The sequence below is a fragment of the Lutra lutra genome, chromosome 6 (genome assembly GCF_902655055.1).
Source record: "Lutra lutra chromosome 6, mLutLut1.2, whole genome shotgun sequence".
NCBI lineage: Eukaryota > Metazoa > Chordata > Mammalia > Carnivora > Mustelidae > Lutra > Lutra lutra.
The window spans coordinates 65,129,425-65,144,804 of NC_062283.1; positions in this window are offsets into that span (position 1 = coordinate 65,129,425).

Consider the following 15,380-nt stretch of genomic DNA (forward strand, 5'->3'; position numbering starts at 1 on the left):
CCAAGCCTGGGAGTTTATTAGCAGATGGTATAACGGAGTGATTAAGAGCAGATTATCTAGTCAGATTCCCTGCATCTAAATCCTGGATTTCCCAGTTAGCAGTTTAGGATCTCGGGCAAGGACCCTGACTCCTTTTTGCCTAAGTTTCCCCCATGGATTGGGATAACGATAGTACTTACCTCACAGGTTTGTTGCGAGGATTCAGCCAGTTAATATAATTAATTGCTTAGAACGGTGTCTGGCCCACGGCAAGTGCTGTGTAAGGATAAGCTAATATTGGTAATAGGCTGTTTCACAGAAAAGCACCAGGAACCAAACAGGGAACAAAACTGCCAAATGGTGTGTATCAGAGCTCCGAAGTAAGGCAAACTTCCAGCAATGAGAATTGCCGGTGATGAGAAGGATGCTGGGGCGGGGAGTCCCAGAGGCCCAGAGGTGGGGGAGGTGGGGCCTTGGGGCACCAGGAAGGCGTCCTAGGAGGGGAGAGAATGGTCTCTCACCTGGGGCCTGGTGGTCTCTCCTGGCTCAGAGGCAATAGCAAGTTCAAACACTCTAAAATACTCCACAAGATTGTTGGAGCCGTAAAAATAGTGAGGAGTCCTGAGGCTACTTAGAAATAGAACAACTGTTTTCTCCTTAATGAGCCGCCATACGAAGCATTTAATTAAAACTGCCAGTACTTCCCGAGAACGTGGACGGAGGGAGTGTGGAGGGGCCGGGTCCCTGGAGCTGGCTTGTCAGGGATCTGGGCGCCCCGCAGGGGTGGGGTGCATCCCTATCCTGCTCTTAAATTTCCACTGGCCGCACATCGGCATTCCGGGTTCCCGGGAGCCCTCACAATGGTTTCCACCCTCCTCATCGTGGTTAAGTGTTACCCTCCCCTGACCTCACATCTCTGTGGGGCTGCCTAGGGCAACTTGCTTTGCCTCTCTGAGCTTCCATTTCCCCATCTGGAAAATGGAGGTAAGGAGACCTCCTTGCTAGGGTTGATGTTGGATCAGAGGAGATATATCCTGGAGGGGCCCTGTGCTCCTTTCCTTCCAACCCTAGACTTTCCTGCTCAGAACAGTGGGGACCCTGAGGGCTGCAGGCACTGTTTCCAAGCCGTATGCTGTAAGAGGCTCCTGGACGATGGGTTCCTGAAGGCCAAGTGAGTCTGGAAATGCTGTGTTCTCCTTGCACAGTTCCCCACGTGTAGGTTGCAAAGCACATGCATATTTTAAAGATTCTGAGAAGTTCTGGCATGGAGACTCCTGCTTTGTTTAACCCAGTGTTTTCTAAAATGTCTCACTATAGAAACACTTTTTTCCTTCTTTCACATGAATTTTCTTTATGTGTTTCACCCATGAGCACCATGGGGGGCAGTCAGAGGAAACAGTGAGGTGGTAGAAATCACATGTGCAATGTCACCTCATCTCATCTGAGAAATAAGGGTAATTGGGGTGCCTGGGTGGCTCAGAGAGTTAAGCCTCTGCCTTCGGCTCAGGTCGTGATCTCAGGGTCCTGGGATTGCTCTGTCTGCTCAGCAGGGAGCTTTCTTCTCCCTCTCTCTCTCTCTGCATGATCTCTTTCTCTCTGTCAAATAAATAACAAAATATTTTTCTTAAAAAAGAAAGACAGAAACAAGGGTAATTAACACCCACCTTGGAGGTGGCTGTGAAGATGAGAGGCGTTGTACACAAAATGCCCAGCCCAGGGCCTGGCACACAGTAGGTGGTCAGGAAGTGAAGCCTCCCTGACTATACAGGCACACAGACACAGGGAATGATACTGGAGGATGCAAATACCAAAGGGAGAGCTGAGACAGGGGCTTGACCAAAGAGGTCAAGCTTGGCATGGGCCAGCTAGGGCTGAGCCTAGGGCCCTTTCAATCTCTTGGATCATCGTGAGGATGGTTGCCAGCAACAGGCTAAAGTTTGTGCTTGTAGAGGAGGGCTGTGTGGCCTTGGTCAGGGCTTGGAGGACCACTGGGCACAGGGACAGGTAAGGGAGTCAATAGTGACTCTATTTATTGAACACCTACTACATGCCAGGCACTCTTAGCCACCAAGGATACACTGATGAACCAAGTTCCTGCTCTCATGGAACACAGACTGTCAACTGGATTTTTAAAAAATTAATAATAAATTAGGTGAGGATAGGAGTTACCAAAAAATTGAACAGAATATAAAGGGATGGAGAGGGATGGGTGGGTGTTATTTTCCAGAGGATGGTCAGGGAAGCCTCTCTGAGGAGGTGATGTGAACAGAGCGTGGAGAGAGGCAGGTGATTTTATTGTCACCTATTGTCATCCTCACCGCCATCACTAACATCCTCGTCTCTGAGCCCACACCTGCCTGGTCAACTGCTGAGCTAAGCACTTTTCAGGAACGGGCCTTCCCCGGGTGCACTTCCAGAAACTGCCACAAGGTGGAGTAGTGACTCTAACCGGTTTCGGGGGCTGAGATTTTTGCGGAGGAATTCAAAAGACTTGAATCCAAGGCTGCTGCCCCTAGAATCCTATAAAGGTTGAGAATCGTCTCTGGCTGTCTGCAGCCCCAGGAACCCCACAGAACTGGGTTGTAAGCAGGACCTATGGTGTGGTGAGGGTCTTTGGCCATCTGCCACCCAGTGAATGGGAGGGAGGCTTGGACTGGGTGGGGGGGATGGAGGGATAGAGAGCCCCACAGAACTTTTAGGGAAGCTGAATGAGGGAGGGTACACAGACCCCCAGTACAAGGTCCAGGGGGTCCCAAGGCTGAGACTGGCACCACCCAGAGAGCCGTTCCAGCCAGGATTTCCTCCTCATGATGGGTGATGGCTTTGGACGTTTAAGACATCCATTTGCTTCTAGCTGAGGGGAAGGCAGGTGAGGAAGTGGCAAGAGGAGAGAGAATTGGCTGTAAAAGCGGAGTCCTGATTCCATACAGTCAGGCAGCGGGGAGCAACAGCATCTCTGCGTGTGGTTTATGGCTTGCTAGCTGTGCCTACAAATTCATCTCAGCATCAGGAGAGGCAGCTCGGAGCTCGCTGGTTGCCTGCCACAATTGTGGCACGAGGGTGAAGGGGACCCGCTCAGACACCCCTCCCCGCTCCTGTTTTCCTTTGGACAGTTCTTGGTGGCATAAGTGCCAAGACCCCCTGTTTGGGGTCATCCCTGAGGGCCTACTGAGAAGGGGTAAGGTAGCTTGCTCCGCTTGGCAACAGGACCTACCTCCTTTCCCCCTCATTGACAGGATGGATTGCCCTCCCAGACTCATTCTAGAAAGAATCGCAGGGTTTCCAATTTTCCTGGTGTTTTGCTCCCCAGTAACATGTGAACAGATGCTACAAGGTTCTCTCTGAGGATCCCTGGGTAGGGATGGCAGATTCTCCACAGTGAGGTTCTTTGCTTTTCTCTGGGAGGAAAAATCCATTTTGCACTGCTCTGTGATTTCACTAACCTTTCAAGGCACAGGCTGAGGACTTGGGGTGTATTTCTACCTGTACTCTGGGTCTTTCCTCCTGGAAAGGGGGCGAATAATACTTACTTTGTACGGTCATCTGGTCAACTTATTAATATGTCTAACAGCTCCTGCCACCTCATCAGGACTCCGCAAACTAATTATTTTTAGGTCTAGAAATGACGAGGCACGTCATATCTATGATCTTGTTTAGTCCACCGAACAACACTTTTTGGTGCATTCCGCTTTTTTTTTTCTTATTTTGTTAAATTTTTTTCCCACAAGAAATACCTGAGAACATTCTCGTCATAACAGGATTGAGCACTGCATCAATGTTTGGAGTAAAATATAAGCGTCACCCCTTACCACCCCTTCAGTATATTCCCTACCCCACTTTCCTGCACACAACAGACTCCCCACAGGTAGCTATTGGTGTAAGTCTGGCGTTTATCTTTCCAGGCTTTAAATATATATCCTTTTTTTTTTTTTTCAGCTTCGTCCCTGAAGCTGTCAAATTCAGTTTCAAGTCAGATAGCATTAGATGAAGATTATCCTTTGAATAAACTGGAGAGTTCCCGTTTCTCTCGAGCAGCATTTAATTCCATACCAACGTTCAACATCTTAATTGCAAATGAGCTTTGAAAACAGGCATTCAGGAAGTGATTTGGCAACACTATGTAAATAATTCCTGTTAAGGTCTAGACAGTCATAGAGATACATACGCGGATTCTCTGACTCACGTTTTACCAAATGGCCACAGCCTCTGTTCCAAGCTCTGACCAGGGGATATGGCTACAGATCCCAAGGACAAGATTCTTCAGGCCACCTTCTGTCAAAATGAGTAGCCGAACACAGAGGATGTATCTGGCTGCACGAAGGTTAGGTCATGCCGAATTCTGGGTTTTGGGCTCTGTCGGGGCAGGGAGGACAGGATCCCGTGGACTCTAAGGAACCCTGAGGGCTGGAAGTGGACCATCAAGTTCCCATCTGCCCACCTGCCCTCAAGCCGTCCCAGGCAGCAATCACTGAGCCACACCTGCTGAGTGTCTGCTGGCTCTGGGGTGCACTCTTCCACCCACCCCGCAAGCCAGCTTCAGGAGCTGGATACGATGGTCAGTAGTCCCTTTTATAGGTGAAGAGACTGAGCTTCAAAAAGCAACACATCCAAGAACGTACAACTAGGAAGAGGCAGCCCTGGGACCGGAGCCTGGTTGATTGAAATCCCAGTTTCAGCAAGGGGGACTCATTCTTCTATTTTCTTTTACTTCTCATTTATTCTTTCATATTTTCTGGACATAATATGTGAGTCCATTCTGATTATATGTAAAACAAAAATGAAATGCTTTTCAATCCCCAGTAGTTTCCTCCTTCCCCAGAGCTGACCGCCCTTATTTGTTAAGTGTGTCCTTCTGGACCTTTTCACACACACACACGCATGCACGCATGCACAAACACACAGTTGCTATTATAAAAATATAAAATAGATTACACTGTGAAAATATTTCTACAATCTTTCTTTATTAGCAATGTATTTCCAGATTCATATATTTTGACTTATTTCCTTTTTTTAAATGGCTGGACATTATTCCACAGTACGACTATGTCATAATTTCTTTATTAGCAATGTATTTCCAGATTCATATATTTTGACTTATTCCTTTTTTTAAATGGCTGGACATTGTTCCACAGTACGACTATGTCATGGTCAGTTTACTCATCTATAAATTGGAGATAACAGTTGTAGTTGCCACATAGGATTATTGAGAGATCAAATGAGATAATACATATAAATAGCTAAAAATTAGTCATGGCACACGATAACCACACATGCACAACTATTAGCTATCGTGATTTTTACCAACATCATCATTGCTAGTACTGGTGGACATCATTTCCAGTTTTTTGTTATAAAGGATGCTGTAATGAAGTCATTTCTCTTCCTATTTTGTGTGCCTATGTGAGTTTGCCTGTGGAATAGATTTCTAGAATGTTGGGTGAGGAGTCTGGAGAGAGAGGTAGGGTGTTTCTTCCCTGTGTCAGCCCCACGTCTATGATGTTGACATTGTTCTAAAGCTACGGTTCCACAGGGTAGCCCCTCTGCAGACTGATTCTCACAGGACCCAAGGAACAGTCTCCCCCTTTCCTGGCCTCTTTAACCCCTGAATGGTGGCAGCTTCCTGCTGCGGCTGGCTTTGGAGGGGCTTTGCCATCCTCTAACTCTGCTCATTCCACTAGAAGCTCATCCTTTATGTCATTGCCATCATTTGAACCATCAGGGGGTGACCTCTGTGTTCTGCCTAGACCCTATCTGACACACTGGCCTTTTGTTTTCTACCAATTGCCTGTTCATATTCTTTGACCATTTTCTATAGGATTGCTTATGATTTATAAATACTTTTTATCAAACATGAATAATAGTTCACAAAGATGACATTTTAGTCTCAGTTTATCTTAAAATTCTTAATGTAATACATGTTTATAGTAAAAAAAAAAAAATTCTAGGGGCACCTAGGTGGCTCAGTCAGTTAAGCGTCTGCCTTTGGCTCAGTTCATGATCCCAAGATTCTGGGATCAAGCCCTGAGCCGGGGCTCCCTACTCAGCGGGAGGCTTGCTTCCCACCCCGCCCCTCCCCCTTCCCTGCTCATTCTCACTTTCTCTCTCTCAATTAGATAAATAAAATCTTTAAAAAAAAAAATTCCAGTGACACAGAATGATAAAATGAGAACCAAACGTCCTGAAGGAGAGGCCTCCTCCGTAAGCTCTGGATATGCACAGGGGTGCATACTGACAAATGAAGGAAGATGTGATTGTGACTGTGGACTGGATACTTGCCACAGCTCCAGCCGTCATCCAGAGGTCATTCCATTTCTGGAGATTGTGCCTTCCCGGTTTCAGCCGGGGCTGCACACCACTCCTGCAGTCGGTCACTCCATACATGGTCCAGGGAACCATTGACTGGCACAGCTTAGGACACTCTCCATATTAATCATCTTGACTTTGGCCTGCCTTCTACCTCTGCCCCTCAATTGTAGACTGCAAAGGAAGGGGTCTCTCTCACCCCTGCCACCACCCCCAAGTCCTGGTGAGATTGGGGTGGTGGCCCCTGTGCTGGATTCTCCCCTTATCTGAGTCTGTCGTTCCCTATTTTCCACCCAGACCTCTGCTGCTCTGATACTCCCTCCTGTCCATGGCAGGTAATGGGTATACTCCCTTGGGAACTTCTTAACTGTCACTTCAGTGAAGTTTGGGCAAGTGAAATGGGTAATGGATATGCTTAGTCCTATGTAGGAAGCTGACATTGACTCAAACCACAGCAAATACAGTATTGTTGCAGCTCATGGGGGATGTGGGTCAGCAGTGTAGCCCCATGCGTCCTCTCTCCCTGTCCTCCAGCCCCTCCTGCTGGCCCCTCCCACACACATGCACCCACCCACCCTGTCTGCTCTCAGACTCTGAAACACTTGTCAGAAAGCCTGTCCACACTGCCACCTCCTTCAGAGGGCTGTGGCCAGAACCTGGCTGGCATTATGAATTTCCTGTCACTAGTGCTCAGTATGGGGTCCTTCCCAGACCCTCTGGTCCTCTTGGCTGAAGCCCAGTGCCCATCCCCCTTCTCCTGAGACTCTGCCTGCCCCAGCTCCTTGACTGTTGGCAGCCTGTGGCCCACTGCCTGACATGGCCAATAAAGTTTTATGTCACGTCTAGGGCAGCTTTCAAGCCCAAGCAGCAGAGTCCAGTAGTTGAAACAAAGATCATATGAATCGCAAGACCTGAATTATTTACTGTGTCACCCTTCACAGATGGTTTGCTGACTCCTGCTCTAGGCATTCTGCTCTCCCATATCTGAAAGGGGGAGAAGACTTTGGGACTTCCTGCCCTTGATCTCGTGACCTGGTCAGTCGCTCCTTCTGGAGAATGAAGGAGGTGACCCTTGACCCCTCTCCCTGGTGGTCAGGGTGACCCAAAGCCTTGCACATGGTCCACCGTGACCTGGCCTCTGGGCAGGGAGGTGGCCCCACAGCTGAATGACCACACACAACCAGGATCACAGTCTGCAACATGGCCAGGCGGCCAGAGGGCCAGACACAGGTGTGACCCCAGCCCATCCACTGTAGGTGAGGAAGCTCCCCTGGAGGAAGCACTGGTGAGGGTGGCATGGTTGGGGAGGGCGGTCTAGCAGGGTTCCTTCTGGAACCGTATCTGCTAGACAGACAGGCTCATGTCCCTGCAGTCATGGGTGGCCCAGCCATGCAGGCCTTGCCCTCAGGCAGGAGGTGCATGTGGAGGGAGACATGGAAGGTCAGCGGAGGTTTTGGGAAGGTGCGTAGCATCTCAGGCAATGCTGGAAACTGAGTTCAAGAGCTCCCGGGTGCCACCCCTCCAGGGAACCTTGCCCCTCTAGGGGTCAAAACATAGCAAGGCTGGACTCTCACTAATTCTTGTCACTCTCCATCATCCCTGGGACACCACCAATACCTCCTCCCTTACCCCTGCCCTGCACCAGTCCCAAGATAACCAACGAGGTAATGCCTTAGAAACTTCTAGTTCCATGATCTACGGAAGCTTCACAAATAGAATTTTACCTGAACACAGCTTTGCCTATTCACTTACGTATTGTCTTTGGCTGCTTCCTTACTACGATGGCAGAGCTGAGTGGTTGTGACCGACTGTATGGCCTGCGAAGTATGAACCATGAAAGTTCATGATATTTACTATCTGGATCTTTACAGGAAGTGTTTGCTGACCTCTGATATAAATATCTACCCTCCAGGGCTGATATACATGAACTAATATATATAGAATTCTCAGCACAGGGCCTGACAGGTGCACGTAGAGAAATAAACAGATGTCAATGACAGGGAATGTATCAGCTACTGTTTCCCCTCTGCCCTCCCGCCACCAGCCTGTCCAGTGGAACTTCCTCCAATGACGGAAATGTCTCGTCTGCACTGTCTCATGCAGTAGCCACCAGCAATGTGCGACTATTGAGCGTTTGGAACATGGCTAGTGTGACTAAGGAATCGAATTTTTAATTATGGTTAATTATAACTGATTTCTGTCCTGACTTAAAATAATGCATATGGCTAGGGGCTCCCATAGTGGACCACAAAGTCCCACGAGAAGATGCATGCCTGGAATAATGAGGAGTGCTTGGTAAATGTGGGCTTTACTTGGTACTTCGCTCTGGTATTCCCCTGGCCTCCATCTGCCCTCGTGGCCCTGTGCTTTTCCTGCCCTCTTTGTCCCACTTTCTCTCCTTGGGACATGCCTTTCCTCTCCCTACTGGGGTTCCCATCCATACCCTGCTGGGCTCTGCAGGCCCTTCCTCACAGAGTACCCATTGGCATCCATGCCTCATCCTCGGCCAACTTAGCTGCCGCTGTAAATCAGCCCCAATAATCGCCATCTGGTCCCAGACCTTAGCAGAAGAGCAGAGGGAGCCAGGCCAGGAGGATTCTGGCTGGAGGCAGGTCGGAAAACCAGGCACTCCATCATTTCCGAGGCTGGCGTGGTACTAGCATGACACCTGGTGCCAGGAGTCTGTGCCAGGCCTGGGGCAGGGGCAGGGGGCGTCAATCACCAAGGAGCCAGGGGCCTGGAGTGTGGAGAATGGCCGGGAGGCTGGCTGCAGGTGTCTGGGATAGGGAACAGATGGATGGCCCAGAGACAGCAATAAGGACAGGGCTCCTGGGCAGCGCCCCTGGAGTGTTATGTTCTATAACCAAGGGGCTTGTTATCGCCGCAGCTGTGGGCCCTTGTCAGCTGCAGGAAAGGGGGCTGGGGAAGGGTTGTTGGAGAGTGGAGTCTGCATCCAGTGACCGCCTGTGCCGGGCCATCTTGCCGCTGCCAGCCTTCCCCTCCCACAGAGGTGGTCAGCAACAGGGCATCACTGCCCGCCCTGGGTCACTGAAGGAGGGCACCAGATTAGAAGGTGGTGAGGAGACCCTGGGCCCAGAGCTCAAAGAGGACATTTAAGTCATTTCTGACTCATACAGGGCTGAGTAAGTACTGAATCCTCCTGATATTTTGGGGAAGAAGCAAGTGGAAGGACTCAGGAAACCTGACCTCCAGGCCTGGCTTGGCCTCTGAGAGCCAGCTCTGTTATGGGACAAGTCACTTGCCTTTGACTGGAGCATGAAGAGGTTGGACTGGATCTGTCATTCTTCATTGAATGGAGAGAGGGTGTTGAGAAAACTGTGGGGGACACTTTGGGTTGTTCCAGTGACTAGGAGGTGTGATGTGCATGAGCAGGGATGAGGGGTGCCAATAGGGGGAACGGGGATGCTAACATCCTGCGAAGAGTGATTGTTCCACACAAGAGAAGTCATTCCATGCCTACAGGCACGATGGCTTCTGGTCCCTCCTGCTGGGACATCCTGTTTGTCTATAGCAGCTGGTGCTGGTGCTCCATGCCACGTCCCTGACCTTGACCTTTTGACCCACTTCCAGATTAACTCCCAACTGGCAACCCCTGCCTTTCCAAGCCCTATGCCTGAGGACGTTCTCTGGTAGCTGGATTCCTCTCTGCCTGCCCTCCCGGCGGCCAGACTGCTGGAGAACGAGCAGGTCCAGGGGAGCAGCCCTCACCAATAAAAATACAAGCAGAACTGCGAGGGACTTGGAACTTAACCAGAGCCTGGGGAAGGATGGTGGCTGGGGCAGGGCATACAGATGGCACCGACCCCATGCTGCCCAGTGTCCCCATTTCCTGAGCAGACACAGGGACAGCTGTGGGAGACACCCAGATTTCACTTCTCTCATTGGTACCTTTCTCTAGGCTGATCACAGGGTGCAACCACCCCCTGGCCAGAAAGGGGGAAGAAATGACTCAAAATACACTGGTTCTGCCGTAGCCAGTGCTCAGTTACTGATAAATGCCCATGTTGCTGTCTTCCCCTGCATCATGGGGCTGCTTCTCTCAAAGGAGAGGATGGAGCAGCTCGTGGCTACTTTCCAACCTTCCTCTTCTGTCTGGTCTCCATGAAAAGCCCAGCATTTACCCTAAACAGTCCCAAAGACCAGAGGCACCCAGGTGGCCATGAGTTAGGAAGGAAGTGTGTGGTGGGGGCAGGGGAAGAAGCCAGCTGCTCCACAAAGAAGAAAATGAGGCCATGTCTGTGAGGCAGACAGCAGAGGTTGGCTTCCCCAGACATCATTCCAACCTCTTTGCTCCTTCCCGACATTGTCACCCAAGGGACAATGGTTCTAGCCAGTGAGTTACGGTAGATACGTGCTAGAGCCCTTGTGGGGACAGCGTTTGCTGACCTGGCAAAGATGCTACTGCTCTCCCCTCCACCAGGCTTCTACCTTCTTCCTGCTGGAAATGCAAATATGATGGCTGGAACAGCAGCAGCCATCTTGTGTTCTGAAGGAAAAGACTAAGAAAATCTAGCTTTGGTGCTGACATTCTTGAACCTATATCAGCAGCTACAAAACTCTGGATTCTAGTCATGAGAGAAAAAAAAAAAAAAAAAAACCCACACCTCTCTTTCTCAGACCCTGCAGTGGGTTTTCTCCTCATTGCCACCCAGGACATTCTTTTTTGTTTTTTGGGTTTTTTTTAAAGATTTTATTTATTTATTTGACAGAGAGAGATCACAAGCAGGGCAGAGAGGCAGGCAGAGAGAAAAGGGGAAGCAGGCTCCCTGCTGAGCAGAGAGACCGATGTGAGGCTCAATCCCAGTACCCTGAGATCATGACCTGAGCCGAAGGCAGAGGCTTAACCCACTGAGCCACCCAGGCGCCCCTGCCCAGGACATTATTAACGGACACAACTGGCCATGCTTTCTTGCCATTTCACCATTCAGTTGCATCAGAGCCCGTGTGCACCAGGCCCCTCAGCCCAGCTTGGCTTTGAGACCATTGCTGTGGACATTGGCTACCCATGATGTCCTCTGACAACACCTTGCCTGGGTAGCTCTGCCACTCCCCCTCCCACACTCTGTCTTGGCAGTGGCTGCCTGCAGCAGCCTGCTTAGCCATAGACACAGGCACAACCCCAGAAGTGCAAGGATGTCGACACCTGCAGGGCAGGAAGCAGCACTGCCCAGCAGTGATCAGGGAAAAAGAAAGCATAGTCCCTCCTTCCCCCACCACTCTGGGTAGATATTTCCAAAGCAGTCAGAAGGCACCTGGTGTTGGTAAGTCACACTTACATCAGCTTGCTCTCCTTTCATTCTTCCCTCCCCCTCCATTTCTGATCCTTCCCCAAATACACTATTCATATCCAAAATCTTGTTTCAGACCTTTTTTTTAGGGGAGGACGGGGAGGAACCAGGCTAAGACATGTTAGATCACTGGGTGATCTTGGACAGCTTGCTTACCCTCTCTGGACTCAGTCTTTGCCCTACATAGTGGATAGGTATGGGGCCATGTGTTCTCTGCCCCTCCCCCTCCCCGGGCATCCCTGTGCCCTGTCCTTGCCCCCGCTCATGTCAGTGGGTCAGCCCTGACTGAAGTTTCCCCCGAAGCAGGGTCCACTGCGGCCTCCGCTTGTTTGTGGGGGACCTGGTCTAGCATCAAACACAGTGAGTGGAGAGGGGGGAGGAGAAACAGCTAGAAGGAAGTGTTCATTACAAAGTGAAGCAAACCAGAAAGAACTCCTCAGGCTCAAAGCCAAATCATGTGAAGGGAGAGTGGAGGTTGCCAGGTGGGCATGAAGCCCATTAATGAGAATGAGTTGGGGTGGTGTGTGCCAGCACGGGCAGGGGTCAAGCACGCAGCCCGGTGCTAATTAGCTCCAGTGGCTTTGGTCATAGGTCACTGAGGATGGAAAACACTCAGTCCTGCCAGGTCATTGCTGAAGGAGTTGGGGGAGAGGGAAGGGGAACCAGAAGATGGGTGAGGGACCGGTGAGCAGGTGGGAGTCACGGGGCTGGGATCCATGGCTGGCAATGACTTGTCAGATCCTTTGGAAACAACCCCAAATCTCAAGGTCTACTCCTGTGGGCTGGTCAGAGGCCGTTCAACAAGGCTTCACTGAGCACCTGCCTCTACCAGGCTAGGGGTAGAGGGAACATTGTCCCAGACCTCACAGAGGTCTGGATCCAGTGTGGGAAGAGCTTCTAGATGAGGCAAAACACAGCCTAGGGAGCACTCACCAGGGGGTGAAGCTTCAAGAAAGGTTTCCAGGGAGAAACATCTTCTTCGTTGAAATCTGGGAGAAAAGGAGTGATCCAGGTAAGCAAAACAGGGTGGCTAGGGTGGGGGAAGTATGCCTGGCAGAGGGAGCTGTGTGTACAAAGTTCAGAAGGGAAGACAGCGTGGCAGGGTCAAGAGCCACAAGTTCTCCTGGATAACTATCCCTCGGCCAGTTGCAGCAAGCCACTGCTCACTGGGACACATACCTCTGGAGGGCCCCCCACTGGTGGCTTCTATCTTTTCCCCTGGGCTTTCAGAGGAGTAGAACTGAGTGGCTCAGGGTGTGGCCCAAGCCGGTGGCCTAGACCCTGGGCCTCCAGCTTAGGATTCCACATTCTGCCCTCTGGAGTTGGAACCAGCAGGGAAACTTTTAGGTGACAATTCCAGGGGTCAGGTGGGAATGAATGTCGGTCACTCATTCATTCATTCAATAACCACTAAATGCCTATTCTTTGACAGCCTCTCTGCGGGGCTCAAGAACCACAAAGATAAATAAGTCTTGTCAGGACCTGCTCTCCCTGAGAACCCAGCACTAGGGAGAAAGACACATACACAAATAATCACAGAAAATCTTAATTAACGGTCACATAAGCAAGATAGAAGCCTGTTTCTGCTTCACAATCAGTTGGCAGAGATAGGCAGCCCAGGACTGGTATCGCAGCACTTTATGCATCTAAGACACATCCTTTTTTCTTGTTCCTTCACCCTCCTCAGCACATAGTATCCACTGTGTGATTCACACACACTGTAGCTGCTAGAGCTCCAGCCATCTCAACCACATTCCAGCTAGCAAAGTAGAGGAAATGAGAAACAGCAGGGTACTCCTCCCTTTCAGAACACTTCCGAAGACTTGTCTACACTGCTTTAGCTTTTGTCCTATTGGTTAGAATTTAGTCAAATGGCCATACATACTTGCAGGATAGGATGAGAATACAGATTTTACTCCAGGAGTCCACGTGCCCAGCAAAACATTAGGGATCCCATCACAAAGAAAGAGGGAGGATAGAGATACCAAGAACATCTAAGCAAAAACTGCTAGATCAGAATCCTCCCTGACCAAGGATGGCAGAGTTCTGAGCTAGAAATTTCCACCTCTGCATCTGATTTGGGCCAAGGGCACTCTGTTATGTGTCCACTCCAGAATCTCGGATGGTTGTTAGGGACTAGGAGACTGGATCCTTGTGGGCTCTAGCTCCAATAGCAGACTCCCCTGCCCAATCTGCCTCCTCAAGCCCAGATTTTTCATCCTAGTGCTACTTGCCAATACGGCTTTTGCCTTCCTAACTGCTCAGCCTCTGCTTCCCAGAGGTCTGCCAGCCCGGGGGTGCCACAGATGCTGTTCCTGCATCTCTGTGCTCTGCTCAGTGCCACTCCTGCCTCCAGCGGCTGCTCCGGGTCAGCCGGGCTTGGACCCCCTTCTAGCACCTCTCCCTGTGCCCTGTGTCTCTTACTTCCTGCCCAGGGCTTTTCTGATGCCGCAGCATAGTGACCAAACTCATGTGAGTTCAGTCCTTGGTGAGTTACAGAGAGAAACTCCACTAGGTGAGTTGTCCCTCAAAGGAAAGTTTATTTGCAGCAAATAAGGACATCATGGGGAATAATTTCCAAAGTCCAAAGACTCCTGGAGCAAGGGTGGGATGGGTTCCTTCTGTTTAGGGTTAGGATGAAGTTTTAGATGGGGAAGCCTTGTCATCGTTTGTGGAGGCTGGCAGAAGTTTTCGCAGGTACCTTAAGAATTCTCACCCTTACAGGCACAGTATCTGGGATGTAAATGAGGCTTGGGCTCTATCTTGGGCGGAGACTTTAGTATTACAATGAGGTAAAGGAAACAGCTGGGCACTCCGTAGTCACTCCGTGGTCCATCTGCGCAGGCCTGAGTTGGGGTTTGAGTTCAAACTGGTCTGGGGGGTCTGGGCTACTGGAGCCCTTCCTCCAGTCAGTGGTTATTACTGGAGGGATCCTTTTGGTTTCCATCAGGGGATGTTATTCCCACTAGGTCTTTTGCCTGAGTGAAGAGATAAGCTGGAAAGCTGAGTTTATGGGAAAAATGTGGGACACAGGTCAGTAAGTAGAAGCAGGTAGTCAGTAAAATTCAGGTCTTAGGGTCTAGTGGGTGACAGCATGGGTCTCCTCGGGGTACTTGCTGGGTGCTTAGGTGCCTGCAAACCAGAAAGCATGGCTTGCCCTTGGCCCAGAGCAGTGGAAGCAGTGGAGAATTTTTCTGCCTTTCATAATTCTGGGTGTAGAGCACTGGGACACTTTGTTCCATGAAGTTCCTGAGACGTCCCACTGGGATCTAGCGCCTGTCACTCCCCGGGCCAGCCAGACCCACAATGCAAACTTGGAGGTGACTCTCCCTGTTCCAAGTTCTGTTTCCCCATTTCCCTTCCTCCCGTTCACAGGGACCATTAAGCTGCCCACAGGCAAGCAAACCCCTCGGACTGCTCTCCAGCACCTGGCCAAGACACAGGTTGTACACAGAGGCCTTGCTCTGTCTCTATCTCCCTGTCCCCCCTCCCACCAACAGATCAGGAACTGCCCAAGAAGCACTTGACCCAAATTCAGAAACCCACGTTCAAGTCCTGGTTCTGCTACTTTTCAGTGGTGAGTCCCTGGGCTTAGCGTCCCAGTGTCCCCACACTCTGATCAGTAATTTGACACTAGGTGTGCTTCCGTATTGGCCGTGTGTTGTATACTGTCAGGACACACTCTCGTTGTGTTTGGATGGTACCACCCCTGGAGTTTTGCAACACAAGGCCCAGATACACCACAGGGTACATTGAATAGTGAGTGGATGCTTCTAACATGTTGCTTGA